This window comes from Bacillus rossius, assembly GCF_032445375.1.
Source record: "Bacillus rossius redtenbacheri isolate Brsri chromosome 4 unlocalized genomic scaffold, Brsri_v3 Brsri_v3_scf4_2, whole genome shotgun sequence".
Lineage (NCBI taxonomy): Eukaryota > Metazoa > Arthropoda > Insecta > Phasmatodea > Bacillidae > Bacillus > Bacillus rossius.
The window spans coordinates 15,437,583-15,462,654 of NW_026962011.1; the positions used below are offsets into that span (position 1 = coordinate 15,437,583).

At 38.0% G+C, this 25,072-nt stretch overlaps 1 long non-coding RNA gene across 1 annotated transcript in view; it reads right to left on the minus strand.

Annotated features, from left to right (window-relative positions):
• Positions 1-1,159: 1,159 nt before the first annotated feature.
• Positions 1,160-25,072, minus strand: part of LOC134541892 (uncharacterized) — a 76,003-nt gene continuing 52,090 nt past the window's right edge. Inside the window, exon 3 of the long non-coding RNA XR_010076697.1 lies at positions 1,160-1,244. This is a non-coding gene — a long non-coding RNA (uncharacterized LOC134541892). The remainder of the gene's footprint in view (positions 1,245-25,072) is intronic.

The window sequence follows — 25,072 nt, forward strand, 5'->3', positions numbered from 1 at the left end:
ATGTGTGTGTGTGAGGGGAATGGTGGTAGGTGTGGGTGACTGTGTGTGTGAGGGGAATGGTGGTAGGTGTGGGTGATGTGTGTGTGTGAGGCGAATGGTTGGTAGGTGTGGGTGATGTGTGTGTGTGAGGGGAATGGTGGTAGGTGTGGGTGATGTGTGTGTGAGGCGAATGGTGGTATGTGTGGGTGATTGTGGGTGAGGGTAATGGTGGTATGTGTGGGTGACTGTGTGTGTGTGAGGGTAATGGTGGTAGGTGTGGGTGACTGTGTGTGTGTGAGGGGAATGGTGGTAGGTGTGGGTGATGTGTGTGTGTGAGGGGAATGGTGGTAGGTGTGGGTGATGTGTGTGTGAGGCGAATGGTGGTATGTGTGGGTGATTGTGGGTGAGGGTAATGGTGGTATGTGTGGGTGACTGTGTGTGTGTGAGGGTAATGGTGGTAGGTGTGGGTGACTGTGTGTGTGAGGGGAATGGTGGTAGGTGTGGGTGATGTGTGTGTGTGAGGCGAATGGTTGGTAGGTGTGGGTGATGTGTGTGTGTGAGGGGAATGGTGGTAGGTGTGGGTGATGTGTGTGTGTGAGGGGAATGGTGGTAGGTGTGGGTGACTGTGTGTGTGAGGGGAATGGTGGTAGGTGTGGGTGATGTGTGTGTGTGAGGCGAATGGTTGGTAGGTGTGGGTGATGTGTGTGTGTGAGGGGAATGGTGGTAGGTGTGGGTGATGTGTGTGTGAGGCGAATGGTGGTATGTGTGGGTTATTGTGGGTGAGGGTAATGGTGGTATGTGTGGGTGACTGTGTGTGTGTGAGGGTAATGGTGGTAGGTGTGGGTGACTGTGTGTGTGTGAGGGGAATGGTGGTAGGTGTGGGTGATGTGTGTGTGTGAGGGGAATGGTGGTAGGTGTGGGTGATGGAAGGTGTGTGTGAAGGGGATGGTGACGCACCTGGGGCGCGCCGCTGGGCTCAGGGTCGGGGAAGGCCGGCGGCAGGGGCTCCAGCCGCACGCGGTAGCGGCCCCCGGCGGTCACCAGGCCGCAGGGGAAGCGCACCGTGACTTCGCTGGCGTCGCGCGGCAGCACGGCGTGCACGGCGCCCACGGGCAGCTCGCCGCCCCCGGCGGCGGCGAGGCGCAGCAGGTGGGCGCGCAGGCGCGAGCCGGGGGCGGCGGCCGTCAGCCGCACCTCCAGGTCCCCCGACATGGCCGTGTAGTCGGCGGGCGGCCGCACCTCCAAGCTCCGGCACACGTCCTTCCCTGCGGCGCACACCGCGATACCTTCCTTTGCCGAGAAATATACAACATCCCACAACACGTGGCTACGGTAATTTTTAAATACTTTTCTCAAGATACAGCTGAGAATTACTTATGGAAACTGACGCATAAACGAGGTTTCATTCAGGCATAATTTTCATAAGTACAATGGAAAAGAAAATCTAATATTAAATAATTTGACTTTTATTTCACGCAGTTTACACTGGAAAGCTGTTCAGGGAACGGTTTACGAATAACTCTAACTATTGGAGTTACTGGACCAACACAAAGATTAAATGCCCGAGCAAGAATCCGAACCCAGTATTACTGTGAACACTACTTTTTTTTCATGTAAATGTACAAAAATCTGCCACTTTACATGAATATTTCTGTTCTATTTACAAATATTAAAACAAAATACGGCGTGACAGCCTTCTGCGCAGATCACTCACAACACTCCATTATTACCCATCGTCAACACCTCACCTCACTCATAATATTCAACTGTGGCCATTAAATATCATTTTTATCTCTAATTCATACAAACTTTACATGCGTTGTTGGGACACAATCATCCCATATGTAATCTGCTGAAATACATTACACAAACCAGTAAAATTTAATATTTTCTCCTTAAGAAAATTTCTGTTCAGCACACTATCCCCTTCTGATATAAAAGACCGTAGTTATAAAAGGATATTGAGTACAACGGTAAATCTTTATATATATATATATATATATATATATATATATATATATATATATATATCTTGTGTTCGTGTGTATGTCACTGAACTCCTCCTAGACGGCTCGACCGATTTTGATGAAATTTTTTGTGTGAGTTCACGGGGATTCGAGGATGGTTTAGATTCACAATTGGATATTTTATCTCGATTCTGAGTTAAGAAAAAACTAAAAAAACACGCTTTAAAAGCAAAAAACTAAGCATTGTTGATAATTAGCCTCCATGGCAACGGGCTTTTGCATTGTTGTTGCCTTCTGCGTAACCATGGGAAAGGTTTTTGGTAACGGCAATGGCGTGCCCAAGAGGAGGGGTATGTATAATGAGAAGATACAAAATGTCCAGCGTAGAAATACTTACCGCTATATCCATATCTCACAAAAAGTACATTTGGGCAGGACAATGTCTGTTGAGTCCGCTAGAAAGATATATAGAGATATATATCTAGAAAGATATATAGAGAGATATAGATATAAATAGAAAGATAGAGAGAGAGTTATAGAGATATACATAGAGAGATAGAGAATTAGAGAGATAAAGAGAGATGCTTAGTATACGTTAAAAAAATTAAAAAATTGATTGAGGCATTGCAACGCATGCCGGGCATTATCTAGTATTATTGTAATTCACAAGTTCCTATTGGAAAAGCATTTCCATCACAACATATTGAAAAAAAATCTTTACATTATGACTTTAATAATTATAATAGAAAGATTGTATTTAAGTAGTAAATTTATTTTTATATTATCGGTAATATTTCAATAGTTTACGTACAATTTTATTCACCATTTAAGTATACATTGGAGATTGAAACTTTGACCCGTCAATAGATTCTGGGCAAAATTTAATAATACGGAAAAAAATTAAAATTACGAAACAGATAACTTTTTTTAAAAATATTGTTATTCTTTAAAAGTAATTATAAGAAGATTCAAGAACAAATCGTTAGATATTTGGACATATTATGTTTGAATACGAGAGATTCAAGGTTATCGTATTTATTTTAATGAACATACAGGTAACCATAATCATGTTTATATTATATATATACAATTCCTCAAACTGTTGCATATAGTATGTACATTTTATGAAGGAAAAAAAGTTAATGTTACTAGGACTTTTAAAATTATATAATTTATTAGTAGTGGGGAAAAAAATATTTACATTACCTGCGTGGTGCTGATATAGCTTCGATTTAAAAATTTTACATTTTACTGTGCTATTATTAAAATACTATTAATATTTAAAAAAATTCATTTTGCGATGTTAAACGTTCATGTTTCGCTGTAATCCTTTAACATTACATGTAGGGTATTCTGTATTAATGGCTTTAATTTACTTAACTGTTCATTGATTTATCAAAAAAAAAAACTCTCTCTCACTAAAAATTTAAAAAAACACTAAAGAATGTATAGACTACAAAATAAATTTATTATATTAAATTTGTGACTTTCGTAGCACTTCGTTTATTTTCTTTGCAAGTCGATATTATAGGGTGCTTTGAATTCCTTACATTAATGTGTTTTTTCGGTATCAACAGTGTTCACAACGTAATCTTGTGTACAGAAATATAGAATTCCATGGCTGCGCAGCACAGTTATTTAATTTTCTTTTCTTTTTCTTTTTAACTCCGTACCACCGAAAGGAAACGCTCTCTCGCAATCCCGCTCACGGACTCACCAGCTGTCGAGACCGAAGTAAGACGATCGCTGCTTTCCGGGAGATTCGCCAGAGGTGGATTTCAGCGAGATCCCCTCCCGACGCCGAGTATCGAATTTGTCCGTAGATGCGTCCCCTTGCGACGAGATTGAAACGACCGAGGAATAGAGTAAAGGACCATGTTAGAGAAGAAAAAATTGGATGGGAGGGGGGCACAAGCGGGGTTAATCCTCTCCGCGTGAATGATGAAGGCTTAGAACTGACCGCTGTTCACGAGGATCGAATATGACACCGCCGTGCGGCGCTGAGATTCGAGTCTCAGCGCCAATCAACTTTCCATCGCACGTTCGCCTTTCTTTCAGTCTCACAGGGATTTTTTTTCAAATTTATTTGTTTCCAATCTTCAACCTGTGCCGCGTAAATTGTGCCATTTTTTCTACGTACCTAACCCTCTGCCATTGTCGTTTTGCCAGACTTGTTTGTAAATAACTTCATGTGGTTGTCAGTGTTTGTAAAAAAAATCACTATGTGATTCTTTGCAAGTGACAGGTGGGAAATGGATGCTGCTGGTTCTGCGTTTGAGAATTTTAAAATTTCAGCCAATTTTAGTGACACATACTAAACCAAAGTCAGCTTTCTAACACACATCCCGAATAATAAATTTCATAAATTATTCTCTGAAACTGTGAATTAATATTTTTACCTATATGCTTCATAATTTTGAGATTTTTTGTTTGTACAGTACGAGAATTTTGAAATTATTCTTAAACAAAAATAAATCAGAATGAACTTCCATGATGCTTTTATTAATTATGTTTATGTTAACGTTATTTATACGAGTTAACTTGGTTTAACATTCATATTGCGTTTAGATATAATATTACTTCACGAAATTCAGCGTTAAAATTCTACTGTGTGACGAACTGTTGTACATATCGGCAGTGAAATGTTAACTTCAAGGATCCCCTCGTTAACTTCAACGTATATCTGCCTTTACTTTTCCCGTTTGACGCAATTAATTGACCCGGTATTATCAATTTATTCTTTGCTTTCAATATTAGGCGTACAAAAACGAGATCTACAACCTAACCGCAAAAATTTCGACAATTTTAAAAGTATTGGTAGAATGATATATATATATTTGTTTAAATAATTAACTACACTATGAAGTAACCAGAAGCATTGCCTCTTAATCTTAATCTTTCGTTACGTCAACAACGTAATTGTCCTACTTTAAACGTCAACAAATCGCTAAAAAAAAAATGCATATTTGGCAGATAAAAATGCAAATGGTAGGTTACGTGTATTTTTTTTAATTAAAGTTTGGAGTTTTAGAAAGTCCATGAGTTTGAGTTTAACATTGTTTTAAGATGAAACAATGCGTAAGTGTTTAGGCGTGCTGAATGCCTAGTGTTCCGTTCAGGCGGGCTGACTGCCGTCGCCCCTGAGTGGCCTGTGCTGATGCTATCCCCGGACGTCAGCACACCACCCGTCACGGACACCGAGCTCTCTCTCTCTCTCTCTCTCTCTCTCTCTCTCTCTGGACCGTGCTATCTGTCCCATCGGCGGACTCCCCCCCCTCCCGCGCTCATGAACGGACCCAGCGGCCCGCAGACTTCCTGCCGGTCCGTCACGGGCCGCTTGCGTCATCTCGGCCGGTCTAATGGCGCTCCGGGTACGTAACGTCCGGAACACCAGCCGAAGACACGACGTACAACCGAACCTTGTCTTTTGCGCACGATGCCATCGTCATGACACAACAAAGGCAGAAATACACACACGAGCGCTGAAGTCAACGCGGGGCTCTTAAGGTAACTATTCATTAGTCGATGTATTGTGTTCACCTGTTGTTCAAATCAGCAGTAATTTTACATTAACGTTTGTGACATAAAATTATAGTAAGATTCAACATGAATGTTAAACCGTCTTAACTTGTATGAATAACTTAAACTAGAGCCTATTTAATAAGAGTTTTAGGGAAGTTAATTCTGAAGTGATACATTCTTACTCTTCTTACGAACCAATCAAGAAACCACTCACTTGTCGCTAAAAATATCAAAATTATGAAACAGATGAAAAATCTCTTTCACCAAACTCAAAGACAATAACAATATTAAAAGAATTGTTTGGCAATTGCAGACTATTTTATGAAACTTATTATTCGGAATCTGTGTAAGAAAGATGACTTTTATGTAGTCTGTGTCATTAAACTTGCCTATAATTTGACGATTTTCCATAAGAACTGTCAAAATCAGGCGTTCTCGATGGTAGATAGTGTGCCGGAAATTTGGTATTTCGACACTTTTTTTAATTTTATTATAATTTTAAATTATTTTTGGAAATTTTATATTGCTTTATAATTTAGTTACTTTGGGTGATTTACATTTTGTTAGGCTGGTGTACTCTCCTTAGTTAAACTTTGTTCCAGTAGTCTGAAGCACCTTTCCCAGAGACGCATCGGATCTTTTGCAGATCTAAGACTTCGATGGCAGCCCGTATAACATTTCCCTCGCTTGCAGGCACGTCCCAGGTTTGTAATATTACTTCACTTCATGACTAAAACTGCATACAGCAGCTCTGGACGAGCTGTTACCATTTCTCAGAGACGAGCTGACCATAGCTTTTACCGTCACGAATACGTATTAGGTACTCTCCTCGAAATGCACGTCATGGACGCTCGTTCCCAGCGTCGTTGCGCTTTTGTCTACCCCCCCCCCCCCCTCCCTTTACAGTTCTGAGAATTCAGCTTCGGAGCATTTCTCTGCCGTTAACCCCGCCAAGCTTTGGTCGGCGTCAAGGACGACTTGCATAAAAATGTGTGTGCAAAGTTGAACCACCCCACGATATCTAGCGGCGGACTTAGTAACTTATTCTCTTGTGGCGAGCCCGTGGAGCTCACGCCCGCGACACCTGTGGGTGAGCTACCTAACTCCCCCCCTTTTGTCCCCTGTAGGCGTCCAGAGTGCTTCACTAGACTTCGCCCTTTATCCCCTTGTTATAGCATACGTCTTGGGCGAGTCGATTCTTTTTTATTTCAGACACTCCTCAACAGGTAGCGCTAAAGTCGGCCAGTGCTACCAACTTCGAGACATCGAAGTCAGAGTTTTTTATGACGCCCACTCGGGGAACTTCGGAACCTTTCGGTCCGGACATCACAGTCCCCCCCCCCCCCTCCACTTTTGATTGAACATTTACTTTTAATTAGGAGACGCGGTTCTTCGCGAGACGTTTCGCGTCGCGACTGCAGACGGACCGTTTGTGATTATCGGCGAGTCGACGAGACACTGCAAGACTTCCATCCGGCCACAAACGACGATGTAGTCGCTTAAATAAGGGATGCTATCCCTGTAATCTGCTTTATGTAGTTTAGTCCGTCTGCACAGTAAGAAACATAATAGTTATTTTCCTTTAAATCAGTTTTTTTATATGGTAGAACCGTCCGCATCAGCCGCGTATTCGCGGGATCCAGTTCCTGGCTGGCGACGCATCGAAAAATAGAAGCCAACTCCCCTGTCTGGTGAGTGACGATCCGCGACTTTCCCCAACCTCCCCTTAACTTTTGCGGGCATACTCTGCCCAGTTTATACTGTCTGTGTACAAGTTCTGATCAGTTTTGATTCGGACTGTTTGCAGACAGGGTCCGAGAGCCGGACGCCGAATTGGCATTTTCACCACCCTTCCTCAACAACACACAGGCGCCCTGGCATCATGTTCCCGCGTGATCTCCGGGAAACCAAGCCCCGACCTTCGGTGCTACTGTATCATTCATCCTTTTTTTGAACTTTCCTAAATTACGCCGTCAGACGCAGTTCATCATATAAACATAATTTCTGGACTTTCAGAATACTGGGATGGTTTAAACATATTTGTATTTTTTTTATTGATTTATGTATTTTTTAAATGAAACCTTTTTATAATTGAAGTTCGGATCAACCCATATTTTTTTTCTTTCTGAATATACCTGAGATCTGTTTAAGTACGTAATTGATATTGTATGTTAATATATTTCTTTAATATGTTATAAATTTTCCTTTAATAAATTTGACGTGATTATATTCAGACGTAATCACACCTTGTTTCTGTTCATTTCTAATAACATTGTGAAACCTAAATGATCCCCAGCACAATAGTTCTAGGAAGAAGAAGAATAATAACGAATAAAGAGAGACAATTGAAGTGGCTACTGCTTTCATTACTACGGTCGTGTTAATCAAAGTGTGGGAGGTGTGCCGTAAAACTTAAGGCGTACATATTGAACATTTGTAAAAAAAAAATAGGGTAATTTACCTTCAGTCTGATGTATGATCTTTTGTAAACAGTCTAAATTAAATTATAATAATATACAATTAATACTGGTATATTCTTTTATGGACATCCTGTATCGTTTTATTTTTAATAAATTGTGAACATCCAGTGTGAACCTACATTGTGTACTTATTTGTTTGGTTTATTCGTTGAAGTGGATTATTGAATTAAAAAGTTTCTAAAGCGCGTCGCAAATAAAACTTTAATATTTTGTTAAACTATTATTAATTTAATAATAGTAATTTGATGCAGAAATAAATAAAATACACTGGTCATGAAATATAAAAACGCAGACTCAATTAAAACTGTAACAAACAATGCGATACCAAGATTTAATAACCTCGAAAAAAACAGCAGCTGCATCCGCTATGATACAGTTTTATTTTTTTCATTTCTATTTGTAAATAAGCCATTCAAGTTTGGAGACAAATATTTACTATACTGCGGACATCACTGCACCGGATGGAATATTTTTTTATAGTTGGTATCAGTGTTTCTCTGTTTGCACGTGCGCCGTAAAACTTAACCCCTATTTCCATGTGCAAACTAGTTATTATTTATGTGAATCATTTCCGCATGTGAAAAATGTTGAGTACACGTGTTCGGAAATAATTTAAGATGTCATTTAATCACAGCTAGAAACATAGTACTTGTGATGATGCGGTAACATGATTGTCTTGCATTCGGAAGACCATGTGTTCGTTGCTGAATATACCTGCACCACTGGTGATGGTTTTCTCAGAAAATAAATCAAAAGGACAAAAATTATTATAAAGCCAAACTTTCAGTGTTTTGTTGTGTAAATTTGTTTTTATTCAAAGATTTTTTTTAACATTAAGAAGAAAAAAAAATGTCAGCTAACATTTAAGAATAGTCAAAACCTTTTTTCCCCCTAAATAACCACGTAAACATACGCTAAAAAATGTTATATATAATGGTACATAGCAGGTGTTTAAACGGTTAAAGAACTAAAAAGAAAGTCATAAGCATGTTTCTAAGGATGCTTTAAGGCATTAAGTTTGGTCCAAAGTAAGATTTATTTGCCGTTTCTTTTACTGACGTAGATCGGTAATGCAGGAAAATATAATCTTATGTCTCTCTGGACTGGGAACTATCGACAATGTTAGGGAATACCTTTTTTGGTTGTTTTTTAATAGTACTTTGAGTTTTGACATCCATAACAACAACAAAATTATTTACTTAATTTATAAATGAATTTTTTATATGTAATATATTTTTTTATATTTATAACGTACTCCAATTACACTTTAATATTATTATTCAAAAAGTTTATATTCAAAATTTATGTTACGGTATTTTAACTGAGAAAGAATCATATTATATTTTTAACCAACATAGATACATGTGCCACGATTTTAGTCTGGATAATATTGATATAAAACGAACAAAGATTTCATAGAGAAAATAAGAACATGATATGTATCAAGTTTGTATATTTCACTGTTACATTTAAGGGTCACCGCTTGAAGTATCATAGAGTTGCGATACCGACGCGATTATGCACGCCAGTTAGAGGCACAGTGCGTAGAGGCGAAGAAGCGTCCAATGCGAAAGCCAATTTCACCCTTAGCGACTCCCGCGCTCTTAGAGCTTGTGTGCCCAGGCAAGCAGCTCCCCTTGGGCAGGGCTTATGAATTATTCAAGAAACGCAATAACGCAAGAAATTCAAAGCGCAAAAGTTCAATAACAACGTGCTTAAGTACTAGTTTGTAAACTTTGCTACAAGCAAAAAACGTAACGCAATCATCGAGAAAATTTAAACCATTTTGGCTTGAGTTTCCGTCTTCCATATTTCAAGTGAAGAGTTCCGAAATCCTTTATTTACAGAGAAGGCTTCGATGTGGTTCTTGTCATATCTTTTTTACGTTTTCACTTGTTAAAACTACCGCACAGTAAAAAAATATAATAATTGGAAATAAAATGATTTAAAGTTTTCATGATAAGCATGCGTTTAAAAAATAATCCCGGGAAAGAAATTTGTTTTCTACCGTTTTACAATTTCATGTTGTAGGGTTGGGGACGTCTGGTGACTTTCGTGCTTAAAAAACGACAGTGATTTCTGGAGTTGGTTGTGCCATTTCATTGTCGTGCCATTAAGTTCCTTGCGTAGTTCATAAGGTGGCCGCCTGGTTGGGCCATCAAATTGCGTGTTGTTATAGTGCAATTTACAGATCGCTCAAGATTTATTGAAAGTGTGTGATTACGAATATCTTTTAAGATCAATTGCATGTTTCTATACAAGTTACGTTCCACGGTTTCTTATACAACATTTAATTTTTTGACGTGACAACGTCTAATAAATCGATGAACGCCGGCTGCACGCACGAAAAAGTGTCCCAAAACGGATGTCCCACTACGGATGTGTTCTGTTTGCTCATTGTACGCATGCGTGACATCTCTCTTCATGCTCATTGTACGCATGCGTGGCATCTCTCTTCCACTCGATTGGAAGAACCATCGATTTGACTTTTCAATCATATTTTCGTCGTTTGAATTATTAATATTATGTAATTTAACGATCGTCCACCGATTTTCAGCACAATCGGTACGGTTATTTAAAAGTAATGTTGAAAATTCAAATACGTTTTGAAACAACAATGGTGTTTTACAGTTACACATAATAATTCAAATTACACCCGGGATCTTTTGCACAATGTTTTAAAAAATATTGTAACACATTAAAAATAAGTTTGGTGTATTTGGGATGCGAATTTGTTATAAAATCGTGTTAATATTATACCCCTACCGTGAACAAAGTTTTTATAAATGCATATATATAACATTTGAAACAACATTACCTTGTATGGCCTCGTGGGCGTGTGGTTAGCGTACCTAACTCATTCAGAACAGATTGTTGGTTCGAAACCCGGCAGCTACGAATTCTTTTTGTACTTGTAAAAATAAATATGGCGCACGCAACATTTAAAAAGTAATAAATATATTTGAATAAATGAATGCAAATAAAAGTAAATTTATTAATTCAATTGCACATTTCATTTCACTCCTTTGTATCCATACAAAATAGTGATAATTCAATAAAAATGATTCAATTTTATTCATTAAAGTATGCAGATGTAGATTTTAACATGCAAAAGATTGAAAAACTAAAAAAAATCTTCCTCAAAGAATATAATATTTTTAATGCCTAAATGGTTTGGTTGCGAAAACCTATTACGGCTCAGTCTCAGGCCGAATATGATATTTCCTTTTCTTCTGGATCAATCATTTCATCAATGTTTTGTTATGACGTCACGTTAAACTATCGTCCGTAAACCGACTTTACAGACAACCAATTTTTTTTGACATTAAAAAAGGCTAAAAATCTGTGTTTTCACAGATGATATACGGTATGAACATTTCTACACGCAGTGCTGTAAATGGTATAGCGTATTGCCGGGAGCCTTTAACATTAAGGTGGCAGCCTGTTCGAGCGCACGAGCGCTAAAAGCGCGGGAGCGCTGAGGGCGACAATGGCTCACGCATCACATGCCTCTTCGCCTCTAAGCGCCAGGCACCGAAATGGATCGCATTCTTTTCGTCGTTTTTGCGCTTTATGAGACTTTTAGCGGTGACCTATTCATTATACTGTGTAATAATAAGGATAAAGACTCCCTGCTCTTACAATAATGTGTGTTGAATTATACCTACCTTAAAATGTCCGTGAAAACACACGTTTTTAGTTTTTTATTAAAAAAAACACGTTATGTACGAAATTACGGAACGAAATTGGTATAAAAACGTGAAATGGCTTAAATGCTATTCGTAATAAGACAAATTTAACAAATCTCGAGCGGTTTGTAAATGGCGCTTTAACAACTGCAGCTCTGCACGTCTTTTGATGAGCCAGCCTTTTGGTGGCTACCTTAATATTCCAGCATAAAATTAAAGGGTTACGGTTTCAAGTCTTGGAGGCGCATCAACGACGCGGAGACTGCACGGCAGTTCGGGTGGCCATGCGCGTAAAGGCGAAGAGGCGTGTGGTGGCCGAACCAGTGTTGCCCTTAGCGTCCTTGTAACCTCCAGACGACTTTGAAGGCGCCCTTGGCCGGAACGACCTCGCCTCGCACGCGGGCACGCGCGTGAAGCGTGCCGAGCCAACGAAGTGCCGCAGAGTGCTCGCTTCCGGCCCGTGTCCTTCCGAGTTGCCTCGTAATTAGACAGCACTGCGCGCAGCGGAGCGCGGCGGGACAGCGTGCTTCGCAGGGGTTCCAGACCGCGACGGCACGCGCTTCATCACTGAGACGCAAACGGACGTGAGGGGTCGTGGCAGGCCAACCATCCCAGAAAATAACATGTTCGGAAAAGAAAATGACATTATTTTGTTTTGTAACTTCAGCTCAGGAAATATTTATCCATTCTGTTAATTAATGATACGTAGTTCAAACTTTTTTATATAAATATATTAAATTATAGTATCCGAATCTAGATTACAAGAGTAAGGGATGAATATTGTTTTGTAAAACACAACAACATAAATTTAATTTTAATAGTATAATTTAATTTTTATTTTTATTTAAAAAAAAACAGTTCAAATTGTCATACGTGAAGTTCTAGATAAACATTTCCAGAGCATTTTATTTCGTGGCAGATTCAAAAATTTCTTCGATAGCTTCTGGAAACACAGATTGTGCGGTCCTGGTCAACCGTACAAGTGAATATCCCTTTATGAAATATATTTCTTCGAATATCACATACATCGAATATTAGAAATTTCACAGCGTTTGAGGGTTTACGGGTTTTAGTGGCATATCCCTACTGATAGTATATAGTTGAGTTACAATACTGTAAATCTACAACGCCCCGTTACACAAGAGTGTTATCCACGAGAAAAAAAAATGAGAGCCTCAATTGTACTGAGTATGTTAACTTTTCAAGAGCCGGTGAAAATACTCGCGAGCATGTTGTCAGTAGTTCTGCGGGGGTCGAGATGAACTCGACTACTCGCTCACAAGACAAGTTCTCTTAGGCTTGCATTTTTACTTAAGAGTTACGTTTTTTAATATTTGTTTCCATAATTAATTAATTTTTATGTAAAACTAGCTGATAATGCGGCTTCGTTTGTATGTAAAGTGTAATTCACACGTGTTATTAAAACAAAAAAATTATGAACAAAAGTATGGTTCATAAATATTTTAAAAAAAATTGGTTGTCTGAAAAGTGGATTTACGGACGATAGTTTAACGTGACAACGTCATAACAAAACATTGATGAAATGATTGATCCAAAGGAAAACGAAATATCATATTCGGCCTGAGACTGAGCCGTTAAAGGTTTTTGCAACCAAACCATTTAGGCATTAAAAATATTATATTCTTTGAGGAAGATTTTTTTTAATTTTTCTATCTTTTGTATGATAAAATCTACCTCTGCATACTTTTATGAATAAAATTGAATCAATTTTATTGAATTATCACTATTTTGTATGGATACAAAGGAGTGAAATGAAATGTACAATTTAATTAATAAATTTACTTTTATTTGCATTCATTGATTCATATATATTTATTACTTTTGAAATATTGCGTGCGCCATATTTATTTTTACAAATACAAAAAAAAAAAAACGCAGCTGCCGAGGTTCTCGCCGATAACCTTTGGATTGGAAGTCATCATGCTAACCACACGGCAACGAGACCATATTGAGAATAGTTGTTTCAGATGGTATAAATTAATAATATTCCACGCACGATATTTGTTTGAATTTCTTTTAACTAGCATATTCTCTGTTGGACTCGAAATATGTACACGCTCGTGGCAGCGTTCATCGATTTATTAGACGTTGTCACGTCAAAAATGTTTAAAGTTACGTTTTACTTTCAAGAGACAGATTAGAAAATAATTGGAATCATTTACTCAAATTCCGGGTTCGTATACATGATGATTCACCTAGCTACTCTTTAGTTGACGCGAAAATTTTGAAATAATTAAAAAAATTTAACACTTACGTTCAGGAAACAAATTTAGAGTGTAAATTTTTAGACAATTTTATTTTATTTATATATACCTATTAATTAAGTGAAACTATTGTTAGTTTACCGTTATTTTTAAACATATTGTTATTTTAAACGGTTTAGCGAGGGTTTGAATAAGACAATTAAGATATATCAATGCATGCGAGTTGCGAGAAATGTCTACCAGTCTACTTTACTCGTTGGAGTTAGTGAGTCGGCGAGACTAAATAAGGCGAGTATGTTTGCGACCTTATTCAAAGGTCAGTGGCTAGAAAGCTCGCGCAATGTAAAATGAGGCTTATGATTTCATTCGAAACGAGAAAGACTCCATTTACCATAGGTGTTTTTCAACTCACGTGTTCCATTGATCACAAACTGCATTTGAGATGTGCTTGCTTATTGGCTATATTAATTGCTCTAGGCTTTAAGAACAACAAGGAACCATTTGTTACGAAGTACCCAAGTGAGGCATACCACGCAAAGCGAAGTAATTGCGAGTTGTGACAACCTAAACACTCAGGCATGACCTGGCGTACGGCATCATCGTCCAGCGCAGGGGTGGTCAAACATTAATTGAGTGACAGCCGGTAGCAAAAACATGAAAACAGCGTGGGTCGATTTGTCTGGTATTGCTTCTGAAATATATTTAAAAATCACCCAATTTCCCCTTTTCTCTTGTTTTGTGTCATTTTATTCGTGAAATATAATAAGTGCAAGCAACTGAATACTTTATCAGTAAGATAAAAGGTAGTCTGTTTCACGTAACTTTTCCTGAAGATTAAAATTATCAAAAGTATTACAATGTTTTGTATACATATATTTACTAAATTCCTCTTGAAGAGCATCACATTATGTTTGTTTATGAATATCGATATCAACAAAATGGAATTGTTCGAAAACACTTGACAAACAACAATGGTAGAAGGATGCGTAGAAGACAACTGTTACATTTAAGTTTAGCATCAACTGCATTTAACGAGAATGATAAAAAAAATTAATTAGGCAAGAATGTGTTATCGTGTTTGGTTTCAGTGGTTTATCTCCTGTAATGTTGGTGCGACACTGCTGGTGAAGCCTTTGGTTAGCCGCCGCTACCGTAGCTTCGTGCTGGAACCACAATACGATCCCATCAAGGGATATGATCCATCAAAGAGATACGCTACCATTATTAGGGATACCGTCTCATCAATAGGAATACTAGTATATCAACAAAGGTATACGATACCATCAAGGGATACGATCTAATCAAAGAGATACGATCGCATCAGTAGGGATACGATACCATCAAGGGATACGATCTCATCAAAGAGATACTAACGCATCAGTAGGGATACGATACCACCAAGGGATATGATCACATCAAAAGATACGATCTAATCAGTAGGTATATGATACCATCAAGGAATACTTTCACATCAGCGGATGCGATGGACGCGAATTTTTATATAACAAAATCACATTCGAAACATATATGACGATAGCGCGACATATTTTGCGGACGAGTCGGACTAACAGGGTATAAATATTTTCAATTTATATCGCATTTCGGGCGCAATGTAACTAAAAAAAGTCAATTGTTTAGAATTTTAAACTAACGCATCTACTTTATAAAACCAACTGACTGACAGTCAACGCACAGCTGAAACTGGTGGGCATAGAAGCAAAAACTTTTTCACAGATGTTCCTTATATAAAGAAGGTGAACACTAAGAAAGGAATTTGGAAAATTCATCCCATAAGATGGTTAAATAGGGGATTAAAGTTTGTATGGAAGTATGTCATTTTTGAAGTAAGAAATATGGAGATTTCTGTTTAGGTTTCTGTTTACAAATAAAAGTCAGTTGTATCAGCGTTTTGGGTAGTAAATAAAAAAATGAGAATGCGAAATCCTATCGGGCACGCGGCTAGTTGGCAAAAAATTATTATTCTTTGTGGTTTTATTAACTAAACGTATCTGTGGTATCACTGAAATGTATTCACGCACAATTATTTTTACAACTAAATTTTAAATTGAAACTAATTTATTACAAACATGCCAATTTAAAAAAAAACGTAAGCGTTAATGGTTGTCGTATGATAAGTACGTATGTAATGGCAAGAAATATTCAATACTATCTGATACACCTGTGCTTCACTACGGCAGTCTGCAGGCAAAACACTCTCGCAAAGCTCATCCATGCCCCTCCTCATGGGTGCGTCACTGCCACCCATAGAACAAAAAAATAAAGAATTGAACTTTGAAAATCAACTGATGAAAAAAATATCGTTAAAAATATCATCAAGGGGAAACAAATATACCAAAAATGCCATCTTGAATTCAACCGTTTTTAAATGCCTTAAAATTCGCCTTCATTTATCAAAAAATAACGTGCCAACATCAAAGATAATGATAACTGAAATAATTAAGATTCGAAAGTTAATGAGGCACAACTACGCAATACCCGTTGCCAAGAGACGAAGAAAGCGTCACCAATACAATAAAAAGCCTTTGCGAGGAGACGACCTCTGCCATGGAGATTTTTAAAAAATTTGCCAAAACTATTTAAAAAAAAAATTGAATAGAAATAAAACGAATTTAGGGAAAAATATATTGCTTCAAGATGCAAACAGATATACCATGGAAAATCTACGTACCAAATTTTACGGCTCTAGGCTACGCCACGCCAACTACAGCAAGACAGACAATCTCTCTATTATATATATATATATATATCGTTTGATTTCGTTTGTCATGCGGTGCGAGAACCGCATCTTCACAATAACTTGATATCTTTCTGTCACGTAACGTTTTCCGCGTCGCGTCCGTTGCGCTATCGTGATTCCAGGATCACTCCCAACTCGGGAACCAATCCTGTTAGGCGATCACTCGTAGCGGGACTAGCCCACCGGTCAAACCACCTCCCCCCCCCCCCCCCCCCCCCAATTGAGAGTTACCGGCCCTTCTCCTGTGATTGGATTGGAGGCGGGAGCAGGTCCTTTTTTTTCCCCTGGCGGTCGCCGAAGTAAACACAACGCAACGCTGCACCGCGCTCAAAAAGGGTGGGGGGGGGGGGGAGGAGGGCGTGACCAAACAGGACGACGCCTGCGATGAAAGCCTTTCGGCGAGCGCCGCTTTGTTACCATGTGGGCGTGCACGAGCTTTAATCGTCCGGAACCGTAGACCCGAATACTAAGCTGACTTATCTTAACCATTTACTGTAGACGTGGGAAACCTCACACAAGACTCATTTCAACATTACGGCAAATCAATAAATTTGGAGTGTTTGTCTGTGTTTTCAAAATACACATTAATTTCTTGTCACCAAGACAGATAATCAAACCAAATCTAGCGTAACAATTTTTTTGTCACTCTGTACAAAATGATTTAACTCAAACACCGCCAATGCTACTGACTTATAATTCAAACATGTTTTATCTAGAAAACTCAGTATATATTGATTATTCATAAAACAAACCGTTCCGAAGATATAATAATTATTATTTTTTACTAAAAGTAAAGTAGTAGGGTCATGCAGATTACGCAAAAAGATTCCGAGACTAGCTAACAGTTTAAACACCGTACCATTGTCTGTGTTTCGTGATTGGGTGAGTTTCTTTCAAATGCATGTCGATTGTTGCAACACCAATCACAGTGATCCAGTGCGGAAGCAAACGCGTCCTTAATGGCTCGGTCAAATAAGGCAACGGCTTCTCTCGCAGACGGCCGCCAATCACAAGTAATAAACCGCTGGTGCGGTTATACCGTGTTCCAGACTAATAGGCGTTCAGATTTATTCGCGAAAAATGCCTGCCCCTACATATCACTATTAAATATATGTTAACTCAATAAAACCTACAAATTTTGCGGTGGGGGCAAGCTGTTTACAAGGGCCAAAATTAGTTAAATTCTGAAAAAATTCTCAGGTTCTAGTACACTGGCGGAAGATGAAATCTCAACTCCAAGAAGACATTACTTTAGAGGAATGCAATTTAGGCAAAGCAACTGTCTTCGCAACATATTTATTCAGATAAAGTTTTAAGATCACAGGTTCACGTGTGCACGAGAAGACATATGACATGGTGTAACTTTAAAAACCGGTGTTGTATTCACGATTTATAATGTAATCATGCAAACGTGCATGTATTGTGTCATACTTGTGCCGAAAATCATTTTGGGGGATGGAGTTCCACGACTGTTGCTCTTGGTCAGTCAAAACAGCATTTGTTGATGCTGGTATTGTATGATACTGTCCCATACTTGCTCAATGGGCGAAAGGTCTGGTGATCTCGCAGGCCAAGGCAACTGGTCAACACTCTGTAGAGCACGAAGGGTGACAGCAGCGGTATAAGGATGATAGTTATCCTGTTGGAAAACACGCCCTGGAATACTGCGAATGAATGGTAGCACAACCAGTCTGAAGTATGAAGCCGCTGTCAAGGTTCTTGGGATATAGATGAGAGTGCTCCTGCTGACAAAGGAAATTGCTCCGCAGACCATGACTCCTGGTGCAGGTCCAGTGTGTCGACGCCGCATACAGCTTTGTTAAAAGTGCTCGTCTGACCTCCTTCTTACCAACTACGGCCATCACTTGCACCAAGGCAGAAACGGCTCTCATCTGAGAAAACAACAGATATCCAGTCCGCCCTCCAACGAGCTTTATATTGACACCACTCAAGTTTCAGATGCCAGTGATTCGAGTTAGTGGCATGAACGCTACACGACGTCTGGCTCACAGCTGTCCCTCAAGTAATCGAGTTGTTGCAGTTCACTGTGTCCCTCTGGTGCCAACTGAAGCTCTAATGGCTGCTGCAGATGCAGTGCAATACACCACAGCCATACGGGAATACGGCGGTATTCCCTCCACGTAGTGGCCCGTGTGCGGCCGGACCACGGTCTTCTTGAGACAGCGCCTTCCCGTGGCCATTGTTGCCAAACTGATGCTCTGAGGATACATCCCTGTTATGTCCTTCTGCAATATCGGGGCAATAACATCCACCTTCTCGTAGCTCTATTACAGGACCCAGTTCAGACTCAGTAAGCAGCTGATACTGCCATCTTCGTCTCCTTAAAGGCATGTTGACTCACACCTACCTCACAACGTCAATACCGGAAGATTACTAACGCTCACGAAGTTTTCAGAGTGTTTTGAAAGCAAACTTGCTTCGTAAGGTCATAGTGACGCTTCTATAGACTCACTCTTTGTCGACTAGCACGCAAATTTAAATAGGCGTTATATTTCACATGTGCAAACAAACCTCCCAAATTTCGTTTATCCAGCACAACTCCTTCTTGTGTTGGGATTTAACTTTCTGCTAGTGTATTAAGTAGTTAAACGTCAAGAAAATTGATTTATATATATGTGTGTTTTATATTTATATATATATGTTCCTCCTGCGCCAGTCTGGATCATCATGTAGTCCGGCATTACCCACTTTATTAGTTTCGCTGTTTTATACAGTCATCTATCCAACGTAACACTCTAATGAACCATTGTTGTCACAAGAAAGACCTTTTGTCCAGATAAGAACACCCAGCGGCGAACCCCAGAATATATCACACATTGTAATTTTTTTTTGTAAATAGCACAAATAGGTCCTATATTTATGTAAAATTTCAGAAATATGTAAATTGAATATTTACATGAAAACAATTGTATCGTTAAAAAAATAGTGTTCTCATTAGTGATGTGTTCGGATTCTTACCCGCTCATTTATTCGTGCTTTGTGTTGTCCTATTACCTCCAAAAGTTAAATTTTTTTTTAAACCGTTCCTTGAATAGCTTTCCAGTATTAACTGCGCATGTTAAGAAGCATAATAAAGTCCAATAATTGAATATTCTATATCTTTTACATGGTTCAAAAAATTATGCTTCAATGAAACATCAAATTAAAATATAAAATTTTGCGCCAATTTTTGTAATAAATATTCAGTATTATCTCGAAAAACGTATTTAATGTATGTAAAAATAACACCTGTCGTGTGTTGTATAAAGTTACAATATATTTATTGTAGAATTATAAACAATTTCTTGGCAACTGGTTTCTCAAGGAATCGTTTGTAAAATTACAGAAGTTTTTTTTTCCTGCGCAGTATACATCCCCTTTTGGAGTTTCGCGCTAGCAGTTCACACACGCTCGGTCATTTTATTACACCTAAGAGCGGGGGAGAGACGGACTCATGATACAGGCAGAACGGCCAATTAATGAACCCGCCCAATTTTCGCTTCGGTGTTGGTAGTAGGGATTCTGGTGGAAGGGGGGGGGGGTGTAATTTCTGTCGCACCAGGGAACACGATAAAGCGACGGGAAAGCTTCCCTTAGCTGCCACCGTATCTTTCACCCACCATTTCCCTGGTCTTCATCTTCCTTAGCAGCCGCCGTGTATTTGGTAGACGTCGTTCGTTCACAGGCTACAAACCTGGTTCCCGCGGTTTAAGGGCCTGTGTTATAGCCTTGTTCGTGCCTTTTACGAACCCTTCGTCCAATAATCCCATTCCCTTCTGGGGTGTTCCAAGCTGTACCCGGCTAACCAGAAATCTTCACGAGAGCATAGGATTTCGTATTGAGTTCAGTATTTACTCCAAAATTCTCGAATTATTTTTTTGTTGGTCCAACTTATCATAATTATGCCTGAATTTAATAAAGAGCCACATACAGTATTTTGACATTTCTTAAATTTTTAACATAACACACCTGCCTTGCTGGAAAGAAATATCACTATGCAAGGAATTTAAAATTGCCACTAGTATGGACGAATTACTGCTAGCCTGCTAATAAAGTTTTGTTACTTTTCCTTTATTATTTTAAAATTAAATAATGTTTTGATGGAAAATAAATTTGTTTAGTAAACAACAAACTAAAAATAGGCTTAATAAATAATAAAACAATATTAAATGTTATTCATTCATACAGAAAAAAATTGTAATTAATTGGCAAAATATTAAGATTGAAGCCGGTCACAAAAAATAATATTTTCGGGGTTATAAATTTCATAAACGTTGTCATAAAATATGAATGATTGGTGGATTGCTATACGAACGTGAGAGAAAAACAGAAATAAATTTGATAATCATGGAACCAATCAATATTCAATTATATGTAATCATTGTTTGAACGATGTGTCATTTCCAATAAATAATTTATATTTATATGGGAAAATGTTTTATGAACCAACACATCCATTAATTAATTAAATACGATAATTATTTACGATACATATTTGTATAAATGCGTGGAATTTTACTGCAGTTTCGTTGTGATTTACTTATATATTTAGCTTTAAAGTATTATTTCATGTTGACTTTAAATTATTTTATTGTCTTTATTGTTTTTAATTATTTCTATATTTATAAACTAAAACAATGTTAGTATAAACTAATATTGTAAGTTTAATCTTCTTTTTTATATTTTCAAAATAAATGTTTCTAAAGATTTGTTAGTTTAGTAGGCTACTTTATATCAAGATATTTTGCTAACATTATCAATTAGAAAACGCTGTCCATCGTTGAAAATTTCGTGACAGTTACACAGAAAAAAAAAATTCTTTACTTTACAAAATATTTTTTTTGAACCAGTTGCCAAGAAAATGTTTAAAGGCTATTGTAACTTTGTACAACACATGGATAAGGTTAAGTTTTGTATATGAAAATACGTTTTTTCAAGATAATACTGAGTATTTCTTACAAAAATTGAGAAATAATTCTATAATTAAATTGATGTTTCATTGAAGCATAATTTTTTTAAACCATGTTAAAGAGAATAGCACATTTAAAGATGTGTCTTAATATTTGCTTTATTGTGCGCAGTTAATACTGGTAAGCTATTCATGGAACAGTTTGCAAGTAACTTGTAACTAATGGAGGGGTGTTTGGACAACCCAAATCATAAATGCCCGGGTAAGAATCTGAACCACGTATTACTGGGAACATTATTTTGTACTGATACAGTTGTTTTCATGTAAGTGTACAAATCTTGCACGTATGTATATTTAATTTTATAAGAATATTTTTGTTCCATTTACAAAAAAAAAATACTGTGTTGGTGCGGTAGCTTGGGGTAGCCTTCTTGCCTCTTGTAAAAGTTTGGTGCGTGTCTCTGCTTCTAATCCTGTTTATTTTATTACCTTGAACGTGCCCGCAGAGAGGCAAAGATACGTGCCGGAATAACTTTATTTCAGTCGTTTAGTTTCTCTACAACGCACGGGGTTGTTTGGGATGTGCAAGGAATGGTAAACCATAATTTCCTGAAAGTTTTGGCGAAAATGTTTTCTGTAGTCTCATTTCACTTCGTAAAGCTTCTTAAAAACATACAATAGAGAGAGAAAAACCTTTACATTTACTATGGCCGAAGAGCAATACCGTATTTCACGCCTTTGCGTGTGTAAACATATCAACTCTCGGTGTAAGGCATTTGGTGCGAGTCATTTCGTGAAAATGGAACGGAAGTCGGTGAACGGAAATGTGACACGTGTTGCAACATTAAACCCGTGTATAGTCACTTTCGTAAACATTAGGGGGGAACACGATGCAGAAATAATCATAAGAAAAAAATTATTCGATAAATTTGATACCAAATATAAATATTCTTTTTCTTCACACACCACATTTTAAGTTATTTTATGAATTTTTTTTGTAATGTTTATCCTTGTTGAAATACTATAAAAATTTTAAACGATGTTTTTAATCATCTGATCTAAATCCACGGTCATCGCCGAATGGTAGATTACCATGACGTCATTGGGGCGTACCTGGCGATATGATCCTGCACCTGGTTCACCATTGCCTTCCGCAGTATGGGGCAAAAGCACCTAAACCCCACCCATACCTGAAATCAGGAAGACTATTCCACTAGTAGAACATCCCCACTGACCAAGACTGGAATTGAACTCGGGTCTCCAACCATCTAGCCAATATTAAAAAAAATGTTAATATTTTGTTTCATGATGCTTATTATACGGCGCAGTTAATACTGGAAAGCTATTTAGGAAACGGTTTTCAAATAACATAACTACAGTAACTACAGTAGGCATAAATTCCCGGGTAGGGATATGAACCCAGTATTACTGCATACACTATTTTGTAGTGATATGATTGTTTTCATGAAAATGTAGAAATTTACAAAAACTTTAATTTCACTTTATTATTTATGTTCCATTTACAAAATCAAAGAAACGTTATCGTGATTCGTTTACAGAAAAAAAAATCTTAAATAATAGTAACGGCTAGAGACCTGCAAAATTCACGGATTCATTGACCTCTAGGATAGACTCCACAATCCTTTAAATACTCGCGGAAATGACACCTGTTCATTGGCTACTGACGCGTGAGACGTCTCAACTAGGCTGTCCGTAATTCGGCACTTTCTTGGTTTAGTGTTTCCCATTGGCTCACAGTTCCCCTGATTAATGTGGGCCAATCGCAGAAGCGGTACGAAGGTATAGTTGTTTTGATGCTAGCCTATCGCGAAATGAATGCGCGAAATGAATCCGCGAATTTTGCATGTCTCTAGTAATGGCAAGAAAGCACTCGTACCCGGCCTGATCTCCGGCGAGGCACGGGGGCAGGGTACAACCTGCGCCGCAACATCACAGATGGACAGCTCAAAAGCCATCGTTACATCATCCCAAAGCTATCACGGTGCCGACTTATTTCCTCTGTTTAACGTGCGATTTAATTCTCAGCGAACTCTGTGGAAATCGGCGAGCCAGGCTCGCTGGAGCGGCGACGGGATTTTCGGGAAGGGTTCAAAGGGCAACAAAGTTTCGAAGTGGTTCCGGCGCCGTGGCGAGGCGTCTCTCTCTCTCTCTCTCTCTCTCTCTCTCTCTTCGTCTGTCTCTCTCCCACGAGCGGCTGAAGCGTGTAATCGAGTCCAGGCCGGAGATGAATCCACGCAGGATGTTGAATAGCCCTACTTGCTGTCCGGTGTCGGCAAACATTCGAGTGAAGGCTTGTTTTGATTTTTCTACTAGGTACAAAAAGAAAAGTCTTCCAATATAAGTTTTAAAACAAATTAAATTTAGAGCTATTAATTAAACTTTTTCAACGTATTTTGTTCAAACTCTTACGTATTTCCTGAGCTTCTTCAACAACTCATTTTAAACATATTTTCAACGTATTTGTTTAATTTATAAATAACCGCAAATATGTCAAGAATTTCCGCATGTGCTGTGTAGGAAATCTGTATCATTTTAGGCAATGCATAATAAATTTATGTCTAAATTAATGTTTAATAATATGTTTCATTTCTTTCCAGCATTTAACTTCGTAACGGTAAAATAATAATGCCGAAATGGCTAGGCTAGAAAGTTATATTTAAAATTGTAATAAACAGGAGTAATATTGTTCCTTTTGAAGCTGCGAGTTTGTGAAGTTATTTAACCATTTTCTTCTCTCTCGCTGACATTTCATTATTTATTTTCTTTGTAATTTTTTTATATTTAAATTGAGACATTAGTCAGTTTATTATGCATTAAAAATAAACACGTGAATGCATGGCTAACATGCGAAAATTCAAAATAGAAGGACAGGAAATGTGTAATGTACATTAATATCAAAAATATATGTTATAATTTTTTGAAAATATGTCGTCATTAATAAGAGTCATGAACTTCAGGGTATTCTAAGAATGAAAGTATGGGTTTATGATAGCTATACCTTGATACATAATCCCTAATCGCTAATTGAATTAATTTTAATTTTTAAAAGAAAACTTTACCACCGCTTGCCCAAAAGTGAGGAGTGGGGTACTCAATATTCCCTCTTGCCCTTACCGTCATCGAGCAACCCACTTTTAACCCCTGCCCTAGAAGCAATCGAGTGCCCTATTTCTGAAAGTTGCACATTTCATCATGCTCTGAAGAGTCATTTCCCCGACTTAACCTACCAGCTGTGAAGAAGTTTCACTTCAAAAAAATATTTTTTTTTTAAATGATCACACATTCCATAACCGTACACCAAGTCATTAAAAGATTTGTCCTAATTACGTAATTATTTAACGTACATAAATTATGCCCAGATTTAGTTACGTTTTCATTCCTGCGATTTATTAACACGTGTGTTAACTAGTAAATGCATTCTTGAAAACGGAACTTCCTTGGGAAAAAAATATGTAAGCTACTCTTTCAGTACTCGCCAGTTATGTGTAAACATATAACCTCGGTAACGAACAAGTTCATTTG